Source organism: Alexandromys fortis, unplaced genomic scaffold (assembly GCF_014885135.2).
Source record: "Alexandromys fortis isolate MF-2015 unplaced genomic scaffold, M_Fortis_MF-2015_v1.1 scaffold_119, whole genome shotgun sequence".
NCBI classification, from domain to species: Eukaryota; Metazoa; Chordata; class Mammalia; order Rodentia; family Cricetidae; genus Alexandromys; species Alexandromys fortis.
This window is the reverse complement of record NW_026067991.1, coordinates 959,711-980,211: the sequence shown is the minus strand read 5'-3', so window position 1 is coordinate 980,211 and position 20,501 is coordinate 959,711. Positions and strand designations below refer to the sequence as shown.

At 45.5% G+C, this 20,501-nt stretch overlaps 1 pseudogene; it reads right to left on the bottom strand.

The window, feature by feature from the left end:
- Positions 1–20,094: 20,094 nt before the first annotated feature.
- Positions 20,095–20,189, bottom strand: LOC126512239 (uncharacterized; annotated as a pseudogene).
- Positions 20,190–20,501: the final 312 nt, after the last annotated feature.

Here is a 20,501-nt window from a genome sequence, read left to right as displayed (position 1 = left end):
ATACTTAGCTCATTCACAGTCATAAAGTTCAAAGAAAACAATAATATACATAATCCAGACTCTGTGTATATTTTATCTTTATGTGACTTTTTTTTACTCTATTACTTTTTCCACAAGTTTAACACTTATTTTATTATCTTTACTCCTTTAATCTATGCCTGACTGGACTCTTATATTATAACTGTCTATACTCTTTTTCCTCTCTCAACCCTACGTATATTTATCTAATGTATATTTAAAACTGACCCATTCAGAGGTTTTTTTATCTGAATCTGTCTTTATTGTATGTGTATCTGTAATTGTTATTATTTTCTGACCAGGAGTGCTTATTCTTTTAAATGCTGAGCGGGTATAGCTAGGATCACTCCATGGCCCTGCATGTTGGCTCCACCCAGTCCAACATGGTAGAGGCATGTTCACTGTCTCTGAGAGCTATGCATACTGCCCCAGCTCCAGAGTTACAGTGGGTCTAAGTCACCGTTAAGCAATTTGTAACACACTGCTCCATTTAAGTGCTCGACCTCCTGAAAGAGCCAGAGCTGTTCGTGTAACTAGCTCTCGAAGCCTTCCCCGAAAGAGCCATGCCGCCTTTGCTACCAAGGCTGTGTCAGGAAGATCTTTCTTAAAGGGACTATGCCACCTCGCCATCAGCAAACAGAGCCTATCTGAAAAAAAAAAAAATGCAGCTTTTAAGAAGCTGTGCTAAACTGTTTTGTGTCTAGAGTGTTTTTTAAACTTTAGGTTTTATGTGGATGTAATCGGTCCCACATTGGGCACAAAGTTGTTGATGGAGCTGCTTGTTTGTTTCCCAGCTGCCCAGACCTGAAATAATCATGCAGAAACTATGTTAACTACAACATTGCTTGACCAATAACTTAGGCTTCTTATGAACTAACTCTTACATCTTAAATTAACCCATTTCTATTAATCTGTGTATCGCTATGTGGCTGTGGCCTACCCATAAGGTTCCATCCTGAGTCTGTCTCCTTCAGTGACTACATGGTGTCTCTTTGACTCCGCCTACTCTCTCCATATGTTTGGATTTTCCACCTGGCTTTACTCTGTTAAGCCATTGGCCAAAAGAATAAAAAATTCTTTATTAACCAATGGCAGTAAAACATATTCACAGCATACAGAGGGGAATCCCACATCAAAGAGGTAATAAGTGCTGGTGGTGACGTAAAGAAAGGAGACCATCAGCCTGGTTTACAGAGTGAGTTCTAGGACAGCCTGATCTGTTACACAGAAAAATCCTGTCTTGATTACCACCCCGCACACAAAAATAAAATTAAAAAAATTAAAAAAAAAGAAAGGAGACCATGTATAAAGTGTTGATGGGAATGCAAATTAGCATAGCCATGGAAAACAATAGTTTCTTCCAAAATTAAGAGCGGAACTATCATGAAATTCAATGGTTCCTTCTCTATATAGCCAACGGGAATTGAATCAGTGTGATGGGGGAAAATGTGTTGTTGGGCCAGTGAGAGGGCTCGGCAGGTCAAAGTGCTTGCTGACAGGCCTGACAACCTAAGTTTGAGTCCCTCTGACCTCCACAGGTTCCAATGGAAGTGCATGACTATATGTACACAAAATGAATAAGTGTAAATTTAAAAGGAAAAACAAGAGCCGGGCAGTGGTGGCTCACGCCTTTAATCCCAGCACTCGGGAGGCACAGGCAGGCGGATCTCCGTGAGTTCGAGGCCAGCCTGGTCTACAAGAGCTAGTTCCAGGACAGGAACCAAAAAGAAAAAAAAAAAACTACGGAGAAACCCTGTCTCGAAAAATTAAAAAAAAAAAAAGAAAAGAAAAACAAAACCTGTCCTCTAGTGTTCATGATAGCATTTTTTCACAAGTCAAGATATGGAATCCACCTATGTGTCCATGAACAGAAGAATAGCTAAAAAGTGGTGTGTGATTAGGTAAAATACTACTCACTCAGCACTTTAAAAAGGGAGTGAGGCATGAGGTCCTGAGCTCTGTCTCCACTGCTGGGGTTGGGGCCACACCATGAAGAAACCTCAAGTATGCTAAGTGAAATGAGTCAAAAATAGACAAATTGCGAATGATCTCACATCTGTAAAGAGGTCAACAGAAACAGGATGAGTAGAATGGTGGTTACAAGGACCTGGCACGTCAAAACAGGAAAATGTTCATCAAAGGATACACCATAATCTTCACCTCCCTCCTTCCTTTCCCTCTCTAAAGTTATTTTGGTACCTTTATTCTGCATGTGTGCGTTTTTGTATACCATGGTACATGTGTGGAGGTCAGAGGACAACTTAAGGCCATTGGTTCTCTCTGTCCATTGTATGGTCCTTGGGGATTGAACTCAGGTCATCAGGCTTGGTCATGAGCACCTCTACCTGCTAAGCCACCTTGCCACTCCTATCCCACCCCTTTTAGAACAGATTCTGGCTGTTTGCCAGGGTTCCTAGACCGGCCTCAGCTCCTCAGTAGCTGGGACTGCAGATGCATCCCACTACACCTGGCTTTCGGACAGACTTTAATTGCATTAAAGAATACATTCAGGGGATCTATTATACAACATGACTAACATTAATAACAGTATCTTGTGTGCCTGAAATTGCCAAAAGATAGTAGCAGTGTTCTCAGTGTGTGCGTGCGCGCGCGCGCGCGCACACACACACACACACACAGGACAGATGAAGTAATGGCTATATCGGTCAGCTTGATTTCATTCTACAATGTATACATATATCAAAATCATGTACATCATAATAGACATAGTTTTGTTAAAGAACATTCTACCTCATTCTTTTAGATTACCTTCATTACATAAAAACAAAGGAATAAAAACATGTTGACTTTGCAATTACTGTAAATGATAAGAAGATCCTTTGTTGGATTTCTAGCCAGAAGATGTACTTAGGTCAATGAAAGATGTAAAAGGGGAGCATAGCTCAGACATTCAGAGGTTTTCCTGAGGATTAGGTGAAGCTGCTTAGTCGCCATAACAATGGGGGCTACCACCAGTCCTCAGCACACTAAGGGGGACACATAGGCTTTGGAAGAGTTTAAAAAAAAAAAAAAGGCCAAACTGCAGGACAAGAGGAAGTGTTGAGAATGTGAGCAAGAAGATTGCAAGTGTAGGCAGCTTTTCAAGAAATTCAGTTATAAAAGCAAAGATGGGGATAGAGTAGACAGGGGGTGGGGGTGGACTTGTACATTTATAATCATATTTTAGAGCAGCCTTGGGAAGTGGTTCCTCTCTTTTCTGTGTATAGCTGTAGTGTTTAAATATTAATCACCAGCAATAGTGTTTGAAAGGAGACCTATGGAAGTGCCGAATCAATAATCCAGCCCCCCATCCTTTGAAGAATCTACTTACTGAATATCTCATGGAAGCTTCATCTAGGCTTACTCTTTCCTCTAAATGCATTGCCTAAAACACATCACTGCTTTCTACAGAGTGGACTTGTGAGATTTATATTAATATTTTCCATTATTTTCATGTTATTTGCCTTCAAAAGATCATCTATTTTTAAACCTTTAATTAGTCTCCAGGCAGATGGCACGAGGGCTAGGCATCTTTCTCAGTTTTGGGCCTTGGTGTGTATTCTGTTCTTTGTTCACACGTCTTAGCAAGTTCCTGCATTCTAATTTTAGCTGCAATACAAATTAAAATGTCTACTGTTGTCAAAAAAAAGGCTATTTAGAAAAACATTTAAAATTACCACCGCCTTTTGGTTAAGTTTTGCCCAGTAAGATGGCAGGGCTCATAGAGAGTGGATCTCCCAGAACACTTGAGCGCAGAACTAGACAGCTCAGGACTAATTTTGGAACTCAGCAGTCAAAGCAAACTCGTTCCGAGGCTGACTGAGAAAAAGCAGGTCTCGAGTTCACATTCTTCTGTTTACCAATGTGTCCAAAACTCCAGCTTTCCCCCCCCCCCACCAAACAGTGCCACAGCCATCCTGTGGAAAGCTGACTCCCTGCCAACAAGCTGTAAACAAATCCTTGATGCCCTTCCTTGACCCCACTACTTAGAATCCCTGGTAAACTGTCAGTTCCCTTCAAAGTCTCACCCAAGAGCCCAGCAAAATGTCCTGTCAAGTAGGGATGCCTGCTGCTGAGCTAGTGACCCTCTCGCCCCTATATGCTCACTGTGGCGCATGTACACACATGATGTGGGAGTGATTTCTTATTAATAAAGAAACTGCCTAGGCCCCTTGATAGGCCAACCCTTAGGTGGGTGGAGTAAACAGAACAGAATGCTGGGAGAAAGAAGCTGAGTCAGGGAGTCGCCATGATTCTCCCACTCCAGACAGATGCAGGTTAAGATCCTCCCTGGTAAGCCAGCTTGATTAAGGTATTGTGATTGTGTAGTTCACTTTTAAAATGTAATGTATAATTAGGAAATATAGGTTGCTAATGGATAATCACCAATAATAGTCAAGCTTATAGTCATGTTAGTTAGATTTTCTAGATATATAGAGATATATTTCAAATAGGCATTCTTCATATCTCTCAAAGGCTGCAGGATATGGCATTTAAAATATTTTAATAACTTAGGACTTTTCATGACAATGAGACACTCTGCTCCTGGCAGCACCAATCTACTTCAAGAGGACAATGGGCATCGAAGAGGATCCTTATGGAGTTTGATAGCTATTTGGGCAAGAAGCTGCTCTTGCCTGGACTATTGCATAAACTGGACACAACCCGCAGAGAGAAGACTGCTGAACTTGCCTAAAGGTGAGACGGTCTTTCGGGGTTCTTGATTCATGAAAGAATCAAGACATTCTACAGGACACAGCAGAAAATGAATGAACTGCCTTTGAAATTTCCTGCTTCATGGAAATGTCTGCTGGATACTATGGGCCTGAAGGCTGAAGATGGATGCCCCAATGGTACATATGAACTTTGGGTGACTGTTCAGGCAGTGAGATGTCTCTGTCATTTCTAGAGTTTTCTTATTTCTTGTTTACTTAGGTAATATTATATCCTTCTGGAGTCTTTGATGGAGTTGAAGAATGGTTAGTTATAGTTATAGTTTTCCTTAGTTATGATAAAGATTATTGTAATTTTTACTTGATAACTGTTTTGTTATATGTAATTTTGCTATGTTAAAGTTAAAGCCTTTCTTTTTTGTTTAAACAGAAAAAGAGGAAATGATGTGGGAGTGATTTCTTATTAATAAAGAAACTGCCTAGGCCCATTCGATAGGCCAACCCTTAGGTAGGCGGAGTAAACAGAACAGAATGCTGGGAGAAAGAAGCTGAGTGGAGGAGTCGCCATGATTCTCCCACTCCAGACAGACACAGGTTAAGATCTTCCTGGTAAGCCAGCTCATGGAGCTACACAGATTATTAGAAATGGGTTAGATCGATATGTAAGAGCTAGCCAATAAGAAACTGAAACTAATGGGCCAGGCAGTGTTTAAAAGAAAACAGTTTCCGTGTAATTATTTTGGGTAAAGCTAGCCGTGCAGGTGGCCGGGTGGCAGGAAGCGGCCCGCCACCCTATTATTACCACACACACACACACACACACACACACACACACACACAGGTGTGAATCTTGTCTGGCTTCTCTGTTGCTATCCGCCCTCCAAGATTTCCATCTTCTGTTACTCTATCCCTCATTTCTCCTCTGCTAATCTATCCCCATCTATTCCTGGATGGTAATGACCCTGTTAGTTTGGCTACCATCATACATTCAAACATTTCCAGGTTAAAAGCTCCCGACTCCCTTAGCGAGCAGGGTACAATAGAAGTTCTTTATGCCTTGGCTCTGGTCCGTCTTCCTTGTCTTTCTTTCCTACTCGGTGTGTCCCCTGAGCTGGGGAAAGCTCATCTGTTCTTTTCTCTAGCACAGCCCAAGCCTTCTGTGTCTGAACATCAACCCCCTAGCATGCTGGTCTTGTAAGCCGGGTTCCACCTCCTCCATTCAGCCTTTCCATATGTGATTTCTGGTTCCTTCGAGTTGCTGCCGCATTATGCTTCTTTCTCCTGTTTCATGTTGTTCTGTGCTGTTTGCGTTCCTGCCATCTCTTTTCTGAACTGACCACGCCTTTCTCATACTCTCTAACACAAGGTATACAGGGAATGTTGATATTCTCAAGTTGAGGTATACTCATGATTAAAGCATTAATACATGGTTCTGATCTGTAATGTTGGAGCTTGTGGGTTTACAACTAGATATAGGTGGAGGGATCAAAACAGTTTTTTTTTTTTAAAGATTCTTGTGCCTTAGACTTATTTCTGGACTACATATAAAAAGGCATTCTAGGGGCTGGAAAGATGGCCCAGTGGTTAAGGCCCTGGCTGCTCTTACAAAGATGGCCCAGAGTGCAGAGTACCGAGCACCCATCTATCAGCTCACCACCTTTGTAACTCCAGTTCCAGGAGATCTGACACCCCTCATCTGGCCTCTGTAAGCATTAGGCATGCATACACATGATGCACATACATGTGTTCAGGCCAAATAGTCATACACCTAAAAATATTTGAGGGAAAAGAAAAGACGGCATTGTTCTTCTTTCTCTTGTCTCTAGATCTGGGCACCAGGAGAAGCTGCTGGATTGCCAAGCTTTGCAAAGCTGCCTCGGATCCAACAGAAACAACTATTCAATTTATTCCAGCTGAGCTTCTCCTCCCTGGGCAAGGCCTTACAGTACTCAGAGGAGGGCAGGGCTTAGTGATAACTGGGCTCTTTGCTCGAGGAGGACTGGAGTGGGTTTGGCTTGAAGAGCTGGCTGCTTCCGAATGCAGGTCAGCACAAAGCCCAGTGGTATTTTCTGTTGCTCAGTGACATGTGGGCCCATGGAGATAAAAATGTTCATTTCAGTAGATGTGTGGAGTTTTCAGAAGAAAAGGTGTCAGAACACTGTCTTCACCAAAAATAGCATTCTGGAGGCACTGGGTGCCTGAATTTAGAAAGGTTAAAATTAAAACAAACCATTTTTACATCTTTTTCAAACAGTGGTTAAAATGGACTACACACAGGGGCTCGGCACAGTAGCTCATGTGTGTAATCTCAGGATTGGGGAGGCAGAGGCCAGAGACCACCTAAAAGTTCCAGACCAGCCAGGGATGCCGAGGGAGGCCCTGTCAAAGAGGGAGAGACTCTGCTGGGCTCTAGGACGTCACACACTGCGCCGGATAGTTTCTTTCTAGCCCAGCCATCAGTGTGTCCTCCATTTTTATAAACTCCTGGGGACTTCTACCTCCCTTTCCAGGTATTGATTGACGTTGGAAGGCCCGTTTGGCAGTACTTTGTTATTCACGTGCATCTTGAACTGGTTCTGAAGAGAATGTGGTTTTGGCTGCTCTTCAATTCAAAGAGAAAAGGCTGTGAGCTGTGGAATGAGCCTTTGAAACCCAGCACTTGGGAGGCAGATTGGGAATGGAGTGGACGCAGAGACGGACTCACCCGTGAAGGCAGCGACAGCAGAAAGTGCACCATGCTAGCATGTGCAACAGGCTTCAGGGAGGAAACCATCGTCCTGAAAGTGAACACAACAAAGGTGTGACGTGCACAGGCCGCTTCTAGGGAGCCAATAGGCAGTGGGACTCCACCTTCCCTTTTTACCCAAATTCCATGACTTAAGAATGAGAGGGGAGGCACTTTGTCCCCAGGGAAGAGAAGAGGGGCAGTGTGCTCACGGGGATGGGATCTTTCGGGAGGCCTTGTTTACTAATTGTTTGACTTCCATGACAAGATGTAAAACTATGTGCCAGCCTTTCCTTTAAAGAGCATTGTTTTGGGGCCAGGCATGGTGGCACACACCTTTCTCAGTAGTCCAGAGGCAGAGGCAGGTGTATTTCTTAAGTTTCAGGCCAGCCTCGGCTACATAGTAAATTCCAGGCCAGGCAAAGCTACAAAGGAGAAACTAAGGGGGTGGGGGAGGCTGGAGAGATATTTCAATGTTCCTAAAAGCACTCACTCTTGCCGACGTCCTTGGGTCAATTCCCGCCACCCTCATGGCAGCTCATAAATATCCATCTAGTTCCAGGGGATCTGATGTCCTCTTCTGACCTCCTTGGGCATCAGGCACACGCGTGGTGCACAGACATACACCCTAGCCAAACACTCAAATACATAAAGTAAATATAAACAAAGAAGGACCTGGAGAGAGGGTTCGGTGTATAAGAGCACTGACTGCTCTTCCAGGGGTCCTGGGTTCAGTTCCCAGCACCTACATGGCAGCTGAAATAGATAAATAAAAACATTGATTTTTTAAAATATTGATATGTAAATTTTACATTAAAAATGCATTGCATGATTGGAAATACGCCCACATTAATGAATTCAGTTCACTGAACATCTCAATTGCCAACAGTAAGTGGCTAATACTGAGCACTTGTCTTCCAGAATTTGTCCTAAAGGAGAACACACACACACACACACACACACACACATTTCTCATTTACTCTCAGAAACAACCGGTGTCATAATTTTAAAAATGGCAGGAGAGAGAGACACCATCATAGGAGTGATGTGAGGGGTTTTTATTGCGGGAAAGGAAATGGGAAACGAGGGGACGGGGAAGCAGAGGAAGGTCAGCCTCTGGAGACAGGGGAGGGAGGGAGGGAGGGAGGGAGAGAGGGAGAGAGGGAGAGAGGGAGGGGAAGGAGGGAGAGAGGAGGGGCCTGAGCAGGCCAGAGTACTGCCTGAGTGTATCCTGCCAGGTCCCCAAGGGGCAGGCTAGCATATGCCCGAATGCTAACATTCCTCGCTTTTGTTTATTATAACAACCCAGTTAGGGGTAACAAGTGGGGACGGGAAATTAGGGCTCTAGGTTCTTGAAGCTGTTTCCCGCTGCCCTGGGATGGTGTATTTTGGGGAACCTGAGAAAGCTGGGGTGCTGGCCAAGTCCAGGAATATCTGGCTGGTGTATTTCGCTGTCTAGGTTCTTTGGGGCCATCTGGTGCCTCACGGACCTGGCAAGATGTTGGCAGAGCAGAGAACAAAGTTAAGTTTAGGGGAAATTTTTTCTCAGGTTCTGATAATTGCGTGGGGGCAGTCCCAAGACCAGGAAAAGGTGGGGAGGCTTAGGCTGTTGATTGACAGTTCTTAATTGAGGGGTACATCTGACCTTAGAGGTGAATCCTAGCCGACTCCCTGGAGCTTACAAGGATTCTTTGAGTTTGTGAAAAGGTAAAGTCTAAGACACATTGACAACTGGAAGGTAGTTCGGGGATAGGTTCTGTTATTACCACTATTTTACGAACAGGGAGCCTTAAAGTGTGTAAAGAACCTGCCAAGGCCACGCACTCTAAGTGGCCTGACCGATACTCCAATCCAGATAGTGTCTGGGCTTGTGATCCTGGCATAGGTGTACCATATCGCGACCCAAGTCACCGCTACAGCCATCCATTCTACATGGCTGCTTGTTCCCACTGTGTTCTCACAGCGAGCATCCCCAGCCCTCTGTGCCCACCAGCAGCATCTGCCATCAGCGCTGTCACCCACCATGCTTCCTCTTGCTCACTTCCTCCTCCTCCTCCTCAGACATCCCAAGCTCCCTCCCTCCTCAGCACTGAAGACACCCCATCTGGGCTGCCCTTTTCTCCAGTCGCTGTCTTGTTTGCTCTTCATTCTGTTCCCGTCACCTCCTTGCCACTTGCAGTCTCCTGTCTCCTTCCAGGCGCACGTTTTGTTTCTGAGGCGGGGCTTCGTGTAGCCCAGGTTGGCCTTGCACTCGTAGCCAAGGCGGAGCTTGAACTTAGGAATTTTTTTCTCCATCTCCAAGTTTTAGCAGTGGAGGGCATGCCCAGTTTCCACGGGGCTGAAGGTCAAAAGCGAGCGCTCCACCAACCGAGCTGGGACCTATGTTTGAACTGATTTATTGTTTGTTTCTGTCACCTTCTGCTAGAAGGCAAACCAGGAGGCAGCGGGATGGGGGGAGGGGGTCCTCATGTGACTAGGGTAGAGCTAGGCAGCTCACAGATGTCAGTCAAGTGAATAATTTTTTTAATGAATGTAGAATTAGATAAAAGAGTGTCATAGACTTTTTATAGTTGAGCCAGTCTCTGAAAGATGGAAATCAATACCTCAAATGTATTGGCTAATAGATGGTTGGGACTAAAAGGGAAACACAAATGCTTCCCCCTCAACCTCAGGCCTGGCCGGGTTTGCCTGACGTCGTCTATTTATTTCTTCTTTGCCTTTGGGGCGGTTCCAGAATCTTTCTGAAATTGCTCTCCGCTTCAGTCATTATAGCAACCAAACCACAGTGACGAGGAACCTTATAGTTTGGATTTATTTTAATTAGTAGTGGCCCTTACTTTTGTTGTTTCAGAGCCCAACATGTTTTTATCTATGGCTAAAACCTTGAAGTATTTACAAAACCTTCTTTTTCGCATTCCCTATGTGACTAGAATATTTAGCCAAACCCAAATGTTGACTTCATCTGAATGGATTCGTTTTTTCAGTGTGGGATGAATCTCTGGTCTTCTGTTAGGAGCTATTTCATCTTCCTGGGCCCTGCTTCCTGATTTTGTGAGGGTAATAATCGTCACCACTTCAGAAGGCCGTTCTGATGGGCGAATGAGAGTGTGGGAAGAAAGACCCTGACGCATGAGACTCAAGGCGGCAGCTCTGAGCTGCCTCTCTCTCCAGTCGTCACCCGTCAAGGCCTTGACCAACTCCCACCCAGGCGACCTTTACCTCCAAACTGGTCTCCCCATGACCACCCTCGTCTCCTACTGCTTATTCCCCCCAAAGGAGCAATAGGAGACCCCTTAAACTTGAGTCAGGGAGTAGTGGTCTCAGGAACTGTTAGGTCAGGATGCTGAGGTGGGAGGACCTAAAGTTTAAGGCTAGCCTGGGCTACAGAGCTTTTAGTTACAGACAAAGTAATCAAACCCCACTGGCAAAGGTGCCACGCCCTAATCCCTGGAAACTACAAATGTATCAGTGCCTTCTAAGTGTCACCTGACCCGAGTGTTATCCCCACCCCTGAGAATATATTACCTTATATAACTGAAGTACTTTACGGCTATGACTGAGTCTTGGGGCAGTGAGACTAACCTTCCAAGTGGATGAGGCTTCCTGACTGTGGTTAGAAGGCCCCATGACCAAGCCGCACTGTGACCACCTCTAAAGATGGGGGGAGGGGACCTCTGGAAGCTGAAAAGGCAAGAGGGCAGCAGAAGCACAGCCCCCTCAACGTGCTGATTCTATCTCAGTCTGTTAACTTCTGATCTCTAGAATTGGAGAATAAGTCCATGCTGTTTTAATTCACTAAATCAGTGCTAACAGTAGGAACAAAATGCCAATGTACCAGTCTCCTCTCAGAACCTTCCAGTGGCTTGCCAGATCATATCAGCTTTTAAAACTGTGACCTGCAGTGCCCCGCGTCCCCGGATGCATCCTTGTGCCCTCTGCTGCAGCCACGTTGGCCCCTGGTGGTTTCCATTCAAGCTCTTGCTCCGGTTTCCTCTTCCTGGACTGATTTGGCCCTGGAAGTCCACAGGGCTGTTCCAATGCTTCCCTTGATCCCTGTGGGATGTCATGCCTCTGAGCCTGTCTCCAGTCTAACAGTACAAAACAGTCACTTGTGCCTTGTGCTGTGTCCTGCCCACCTCACCCACCTGCCATCCCTTAGTCACTTCCCCCTCCCCCTGCACAATCGTCAAGCTTCTGGAAGCAGGGATCTTGTTTCCCATGCTCCTCTATTGCCTTTCATCATAAGTGCTCGGTAAATAATTCATTAAGCGGATTGAATGGGTGGATGGGGAAGAGAGGCAGGAAGAAACGAAAGAGCCTTGTGGGAAGACAGGGCAGCTTGAGGGAGAGGTGAGAGGCCCAGAAGGAAGACCGCAAAAGCCCAAGTGGGGCTTAGCAGAGTAAACGAAGACAGTGACACTGCAGACAGAGGGAACTGCGTGTCCGGAAGACTGGAGCGCACAGTGTGGTATGATGAGGCCATGATACTGTATTACAAAGCTGGAGTATGGATGGAAGAGTGACGTCATGTCCAGCCACAAAGGCAGGCTCTGGATCTAGACTGCTGCTTCGGCTCCATCCTGTCCCTCCCCCTTCCGTGCTGTGGGACCTTCAGGGCTCATCTCTGTCAGGTGGGGACGCTAGTGACCCTAGATGAGTGACGGACACAGGTGTTAGATGTATTGTAGGTAGAGCACTGTAAGTGTGAATTTACTCTAAGGGTTTTTGGCAGCAGATATGTTGATGAGGTTCATGGTTAGGGTGAATGATAGGACCTAAGGGATTGATTTTGTTTCTTTGGGTTTTTTTGTTTGTTTGTTTGTTTTGTTTTCTTGGTTTTTTTGAGACAGGGTTTCTTTGTGTCACTCTGGCTGTCCTGGAACTTGCTTTATAGACCAAGTTGGCCTCGAACTCACAGAGAATTACCTGCCTCTGCCTCCCGAATGCTGGGATTAAAGGCGTGCGCCACCACCTCCTGGCAATTATTTTTTCTTTTCGGAGTGTGTGTGTGTGTGTGTGTGTGTGTGTGTGTGTGTGTGTGTGTGTTGGTGGTGGTTTTCTTGAGACAGGGTCCTGCCTCACAGCCCAGGCTGGCTCAAGCTCACGATCCTACCTCCAGATTCAAAGTGCTGAGATTTCCATTTTAAAGTCTCAACAGAACTTCAGAATGGAGAATGAGAAGGAGGGGAAATGATTGGCGTCTGCAATAGAGCTTCACAAGGACTGTGAGTTCATCTCTGAATCAAGAATGATTAGTTCCATTTTCAGAAAGTTTCACTACGCAGCTAGAGGTTTGATGGCTCCGTGGGAAAGAGTACAACAAGCCTTTGCAACGTGAATGGTGCCTTAAAAGCCACAGGTTGTGACTCATTAATGGGCCACAGACCAACTTGATGGGTCAAGCTCAGCTTGGCAAGAGCAATAATAGAAAACAGAGCATGCGGTTTGGAAAGAAAGTCGTGTGTCTGACATTTGTGTCCATGGCATGCCTGTATTCATCCTTGTATACGTGTGCACTGCATCTGCTGTCAGGGACCAGGATGAGCATCTCTGGCCAGAAGCCGCGATTTCACAAGGCGACAAGCACTGCTTGAGGGAACCTGTGCTCCTTTTGCCCTGCAAGCCGGCCGTGTCACAAGTCCTTTCCCGGATCTCTGACATTCTTGCGATGGATGTCTCTCCAGGGCCACAGTGAGTCAAGCGACCAAGAGCAGCCATTCCTCAAGGGTGAGCCACGGGGAAGCCTTGGCAGAGCACCAGCGGCTCAGGCAGCTGAGGGAGGAACTCCAGATTCCAAAGAACTTGGTGTTTCCAGAGCAGGGAGGAGGAGGACGGGTAGGGAGGTGTGAAGCGCTTTATCTCCATAGTGCCGCCCACTGCGCTGCCTTTGAGAGTCACACAGCTGACAAGCTGCCCACCGCTCATTGGCAACGGCCCTGTCTACCTTGTGTCCCCACCCCCCACCGCCGTCAGCTGCCAATCATGGAATCACCTGGGGCGGGAAAACCTAGGAAGGAGTTGCAAGGACCATCGGAAAGGGAGGTCCCCACATACCACAGTCACCTCTGCTGAACTTCTCTTCCCGCACCCAGCATGGAGGGAGGGGTGACTCTGGCTGGTCGTTTATAGTTTAGTCCCAGTGCCGCCACACACCTGTTTATTTCGGGCAACACGCCACTGGCACCACCTCGCCTATTCACTCGTCTTCTAATTCCCCGAAAAAGGCGAGAGCCAGGCCTCAGGATTATGAAAGACAGGAGCCGATGGTAGCTGGGACAAGAGGAGCCGGTGAATGTGTTATTTGAATCTAGTATTTTCTTCGTTGTTTCTGGTCAACCACCTGCCGGAAATGGTTTAAGAGAGAAGGGGTTTATTTTGAGCTCGTAGCTTAAAGCGATGTTGTACATTATGGCGGAAAGACATGGCAGAGTTCACGGAGGTGGGAACAAGCTGCAGAGGGGGAAATCCAAGAGGACACTGGAACCAGGGCTGGGTCATAACCACCAAAGCCCTGCGGTAGAGCCCTGCTTCCAACAGCCAGGCTTCACCTCTTATAGTTCCAAAGCACAGCCACCAGATAGGGACCAAGTTTTCAAAACATGAGCCTGGAGAGGACCTTCCAGGTTGAAGCCACAAGAACGCTGATGTGACCAGAGACATGGAGGTGGCTAGGGCGTCTCCTGTACTTCTGGCCATGTTTTCTCTAACAGTTTACTCTGTGTGCTTGCTGTTTTTACTAACTGGGAGCATCTCCCTTCCCAGTGCATCCCAGAGCACGCACATCTGCTCTTCCAGATGTGCAGTTTGGGGCTCAAAGTATTTTAGCAAGTATGCATTTTGGTAATGTCAACATTTAAAAGTCAACTTTAGGATTTTTTTTTTCCGAGACAGGGTTTCTCTGCAGCTTTGGAGCCTGTCCTGGAACTAGCTCTGTAGACCAGGCTGGTCTCGAACTCACAGAGATCCGCCTGCCTCTGCCTCCCGAGTGCTGGGATTAAAGGCGTGCGCCACCAACGCCCGGCTTTTAGGATGTTTTTAACTGAGTACTTTTCTCTGGTAAAATGAAAATCTCTTTTTTCCCCCTTAGGGGAGTCTGAACACATTTAAAGTAAGGGCAGGAACAGCAAGGTGCCTGCCTTGTCACAAGAGAGTAAGGAAGGAGGCACTTCCAAGTCACTGGTAGTTTAGGTAGGATAGGCTGAGACTAATCTTCACTAGTCAGGAACACATTTGGGCTTATTTTTTATTGCTGATTAAGGAAATAAATAATAATTCTTTTAATTTTGGCCCAGAAAGTTAACAGGTTGACTTTATCTATAGAAGCAACTTCTTCACATAGAGGAAGGTAGATTTACTTCTGTTCTCACATACTCCCCAAGCAACCTGAGGATTCAGAGGCAGCAGGAGGACATTTGGAGGAAAAGCAGTGAATGGTGACACTCTCTGCGATGGCTGACCTTTGACTGCTGAGGAACGAAGCCTGAAGTCTAGGGCTTGAGCCCTGCTGGGATCTGTAGCAGGGGGGTGGCAGGTGGGTGGCATGGTGGGAAGGGGAACAACACGGAACTTACCCTCCATCTCATCCGCTCTGTACCATGAACAATAAAATGTTAAAATCATAAGACACGCAGCAAAACTCTCCCTCTCCCACGCTATTATTCAGACAAACACTCCCTCCACGTTTGGAAATACCAAATTTCATTGTAAAAGCGAGGAACCCAGGCTTTAGCTAGCTCAGGAGCAGAGCTGACCAGAGACAAGGAGGTGGCCAGGGTGACTCCTGCACTTCATCCTGCCTCCCACCCCCTCCCACCACCCTGACACACACCAAAAACAGGGCAGGAAACAAAGAAACCAGAGCATGAGACTGGAGATGAAGCTCGGATGGAACGGCCGCATTTGCTCAGCAGACATAAGAAGCCTTGCATCCCATCCTCAGCCTCATGAAAGGAAGGAAGGAAATAAATAAATAAATAAATAAATAAATAAATAAATAAATAAATGCATTTGGTGCTTCCTCAAAAGAGACACCCTGAATGTCCCTGTGATGATGCCAAAAGGCCTTGCACAAACATGCTCAAGGCCATGGATCGGGCATGAACGCTGGGTTTCTGCAGAACTGCGGTCTAGTGAAGAAGAATTAGAACTCAGGAATGTCGTCTTCCATCCTGCCAGGCTGCTGTGAGGCTCCTATCAGCTAAGCTGAGTCACAGCACACTCTTTGTCCAAAGCAGAAATAGAAACAAGCCTCGGGTCTTGGTATAACGTCTAGTGATTTCTCCACATCATTGCTTTAAATTCTTATTATTATTTGATTTTTAATTTTTTCCCCCTTTGGTTCTTTGAGACAGGGTTTCTCTGTGTGACAGTCCCAGCTGTCCTGGAACTCACTTGGTAGACCAGGCTGACCACAAACTCACTGAGCTCCACCTGCCTCTGCCTCCTCAGTGCTGGTATTAAAGATGTGTGCCACCATACCAAGCCCTTTTAAATTTTTTAAAGATTTATTTTAGTCTATGTGTTTTACATGCATGTTTGTATGTACAACATATGCATATCAGGTGCCCTCAGCGGCCAGAAGAAAACATTGAATGCTGTGGTAGTTTGAATAAGAATGGCCTCCATAGGCTCACACAGTTGAATACTTAGTCACCAGGGAGTGGAGCGATTTGAAAGGATTGGGCGGTGTGGCCATTTGGAAGAAGTGTGTCACTGTGGGTTGGGCTTTGAGGACTCGAAAGTCCATAACCAATGGTCAGGATGTAGCTCTCAGCTACTCCCCAGGACCTTCCTGCATGCTACCATGATCCCTGCCATGGTGATAATGGACTAAACCTCTGAAACTGTAAGCCAGACTCCAAATAAATGTTTTCTCTTATAAGAGTTGCTGTGGTCATGGTGTCTCTTCATAGCAGTAGAACACCGACCAAGACAAACGCCCAGGGACTAGAATTACAGGTTATTATGAACCGCCTTATGGGCACTGGGAACTGACTGCCAAACTTGCCTTACCTGATATTTTAAAATTCAGGACATATGCAGAATATAAATGGTGAGAATAGATCAACTTTAAACTCTGTGATCCACATTATTGGAGTAATAGTTGTAAAAACTTTTATCCGTTGGAAGATATGTCCAAAAACTTAAACAAAGGACAATGTACATGCTAGGCACTGTAGCTCATGCCTATAATCTTGGCATTCTATAGGAGAAGACAGGCAGATCACAAATTGAAGGCCAGCCTGGGCTACATAACAAGATCCTTATTAAATCTTGGCACTGCCCCCAAATGGACAGATAGCATAGAGTAATATAGTAACAAACATTGAATTGATTTCCTTCCTGTTTCTTTCTTAGAAATAATAATAGACCACGGGCTACTCTACGCCTAAGCTGTGACTGTCTTTGGGGCTGAATCTAAGGTCTCGTGCCCAGCACTGCACTGGTCCTGCCCTGAGAGACTGGATTAGCTATGGTATTAAATCTAGCACATACCTCTTTCCTCTTTTGCTAGCAACAGGGTGGCATATGCTCACATATGTTCACATAGCTTCCTTAGGATGCATTCAGCAGACATATATACATATTTTGAGGTTTGACATACACGGTCAATTCGTTCTTAGGGTCTTGTGCTACCAGCGCCTCTATGTGCACACTCTCACCGGTGTTTGATTTTTTTGCCTACCTATGCTATTTCTTCCTAGGATGTAATCTATCCTCTCAGGCCCTGGAGCTTTCAGGGATGCCTAGGAGCCAGGCTCCTCTTCCCAAGCCAAGCCCTTCTTTACCTGCTTGCCTTGTATATCAGAGGAAATCTGGGTCTTGCGTCTGCTTGCCCTGCTTTGCAATAAGGAAAGCATGTGTGGGGCAGAGGTGCCAGTTGGTGGCTAAATGTGATGTAATCAAAGCAGAACTGCCTGCCAGGCCCTGTGCCATGTGGTAGAGACAGCGGTGAGTAAAACAGGTCCTGACCTCAGGAACCTTGTATTCTCAGGAATCTCAGTTCTCAGGAATGCCTCTTGTTAGTTTCTTTTTTTTAATAGATGGGTAAATAGAGATAGATAGATAGATGATAGATAGATAGATGATAGATAGATAGATAGATAGATAGATAGATAGATAGATAGATAGATAGATAGAGATATAGAGAGAATGCACTTCCCTAGCACACATGAAGCCCCAGTTTTGATCCCCAGCACCACATAAGTGGAGCAGGGTGGCATACACCAATAATCCTAGCACTCCGTAGGTGGAGGCAAGAGGACCAGAAGTTCAAGATCACCCTCAGATATGTAGCAAGGTTGAGGCCAAGCTGAGATTTATAAAAATCCTGTCTGGAAAAAAGGAAGGAAGGAAGGAAGGAAGGAAGGAAGGAAGGAAGGAAGGAAAGAAGGAAAGAAGGAAAAGCCAAATAGCTCAGTCAAGAAAGTGTTGAGCCTGAGACCTGAATGTGGATGTCCAGCTCATATTAAAACCAGGACATGGTAGCGTGGTGGCATGCACCTGTCATCCCAGAGCTGGGAGGGCAGAGACAATAGGATCCATGGGACTCTAGAGACAGCAGCCTAACCTTATCTGGGAGCCCCAGGTCCCAAGTTACCCTGTCTTTAAAAAGTCGGTAGAGATGACTTCTTGAGGTGGACCTGTAACCTCTATGTTCATATGTGTGGCACACCCTCACACACACACACACACACACACACACACACACACACACACACACACACCTGAAAAAGAGAAATAGCTATTTCACAGAAGAAGCAACACCAATAACCAATAAGCACTTGGAAAGGTTTTTAATCTCGCTGCTATTTAAGGAGCATATATTATAAAATCAGTATCTGTGATATATGTTATAAAATGTAAATTCAATACTATACTTTTTACACGTGAGACAGGCAAGAGCTAAAACACCTGACAGCACCAAGCGCAGTGAGCATCTGAGGTGACGGGGACTCACAAAGTGTGGACTGAGTGCACGTAGCTTTGACACTCAGCAGACAAGCTGCCTGCCTGCGGCCATGACCTGGAGACACTGTTGTAAATGCGCACAGGGGATGTGGGCCAGAATGATGACAGTAGAGTGGTTTCTGAGAGGGAATCTAAAAATAAGATAGATTCAGAGAGCAGTGGAAGGGAAGGCCAAGAACTCATTTAGGAGTGAACCTCAACCAACATGATTTGACAACAAAGCGAAAAGTTATAGGAGAAGACACGAAGCCCCGTGTCCCTCATGCGAAGTGGGGAAATGGGCAGAGGCGAAGGATACACGGGTATCTTTCATGCACACAAAAGTGAAAATGGGCTGGAGATGTAGTTCAGTGGAGCGTGAGGGTAAGTGAGGGGAGGGAGGAGAAGGAGGAGGAAGAAAGGAGAAAAAAGAGAGGTGTTTTCTACTTTTCTATTGCTGTAATGGGACATTAGCGACCAAGGAAACTTATAAAAGAGTGTTTATTTGGGACTTCCAGTGTCAGAGGGTGAGTTCATGACCATCGTAGCAGGGGACACGTTCATTTCCCGGCCACTCAGACCTGAATAATCACACAGAAACTATATTATTTTTAACACTGTTTGGCCTGTTAGCTCAGGCTTTTTATTAACTAACCCTTACATCTTAGATTAACCCATTTTTATTAATTTGTGTATAGACATGAGGCTGTGGCTTCCCGGTAAGGCTCCAGCGTCTCTCTCCTTTGGCAGCTACATGGCATCTCCTTGACTCTGCCTCTCTCTCTCTCCATATCTCTTTCAGTCTGGCTATATTCTGTCCTGCCATAGGTCAAAGCAGCTTTACTTATTAACCAATAAGAGCAACACATATACAGACATCCACATCACACCTTCTTCAACAAGGTTACACCTCCTAATCCTTCCCAAACAGTTATACCAACTGGGGACCAAATAGTCAACCCCACCGGCTTCTGTGGGCCATTCCCATTCACATGACAATCAGTGAGAGAGCTCAGCAGAAGATGCTAGCCATCGTGCGTGGTGACCAACAGGGTAGAAGGAAAGAACTGACTTCTACAACTTGCCCTCTGACTTTTGCAGGCGCAAATCATGGCACAACTCCCCCAATAAATAAGATGCGATTTTTAAAAATTAAAGAAAGAGAAAAAGGAAAAAAAAAGGATGAATAGAAGACATTAGTTAGCTCTGAAGGCTTGATAAGTAGAGGGGGTTGGGGGATGTCACGGAGCGGTTCAACAGTTGAGAATGTTCTGTTGAACATGCTGGGCAGTGGGTACAAGGCATGCACTACATCATTCCTATGTACACATGCAGACACGAAAGTATCAATGATGACCAGCAGGGGCCAGAAGCTTAAAACAAGCACATATGTGTGAGCATCCAGACCAGGGATTCTCAATCCTCCTAATGCTGCAGCCCTTCAACACAGTTCCTCATGTTGTGGTGACCCCCAATCATGAAAGTGACCCCGCTGCTACTTCTTAACTGTAATTTTGCTACTGTTATAAATCTTAACGTAGCTGGGTGGCAGTGAGGAGCCTGCCTGGCTCCATTTTAAAGGCAGGAGCCATTATGCTGTGTTTTTAAAAATAGGTTTCTGTTTACTGTGAGAGTTGAGTTGTTCTGTTTCTTGGAACCTGAACTTTCCCAATCTATGACCTTTATTTGTTCTTGAAAAATACCCTAATCACATGGTGGGTGACTACAAAAAATAATTTTAAGTTTTTTTTTCTTGTGCAGAGGCCATGCTAATCTTCTCTGTATCGTTCCAATTTTAGTATATGTGCTGCCGAAGCGAGCACAAATTTTAAGTTTTTTGTATTTCCTTATTGTCTCCCTTCTGTAAAACTACTTGTGATTTTACTCCTTAAAAGGGGCCCAAGAGACAGATTTGGGGCTGCTCTTTTTAACCCAACTTAGGAGGCAGTCACTGGCCAACTCTTGAGTGTACCCCAATAAAAATCAAGCTTGCTTCAAATTTGGCTCAGATAGTGGCAGTGGTTTTGTTCTCACCATTGGGATTAACAGTAGTACCGCAAGGCTTTAATCTTAGTACTCAGGTGGATCTTTGTGAGTTCAAGGCTAGCCTGGTCTACAGATCCAAGTTCCAGGAC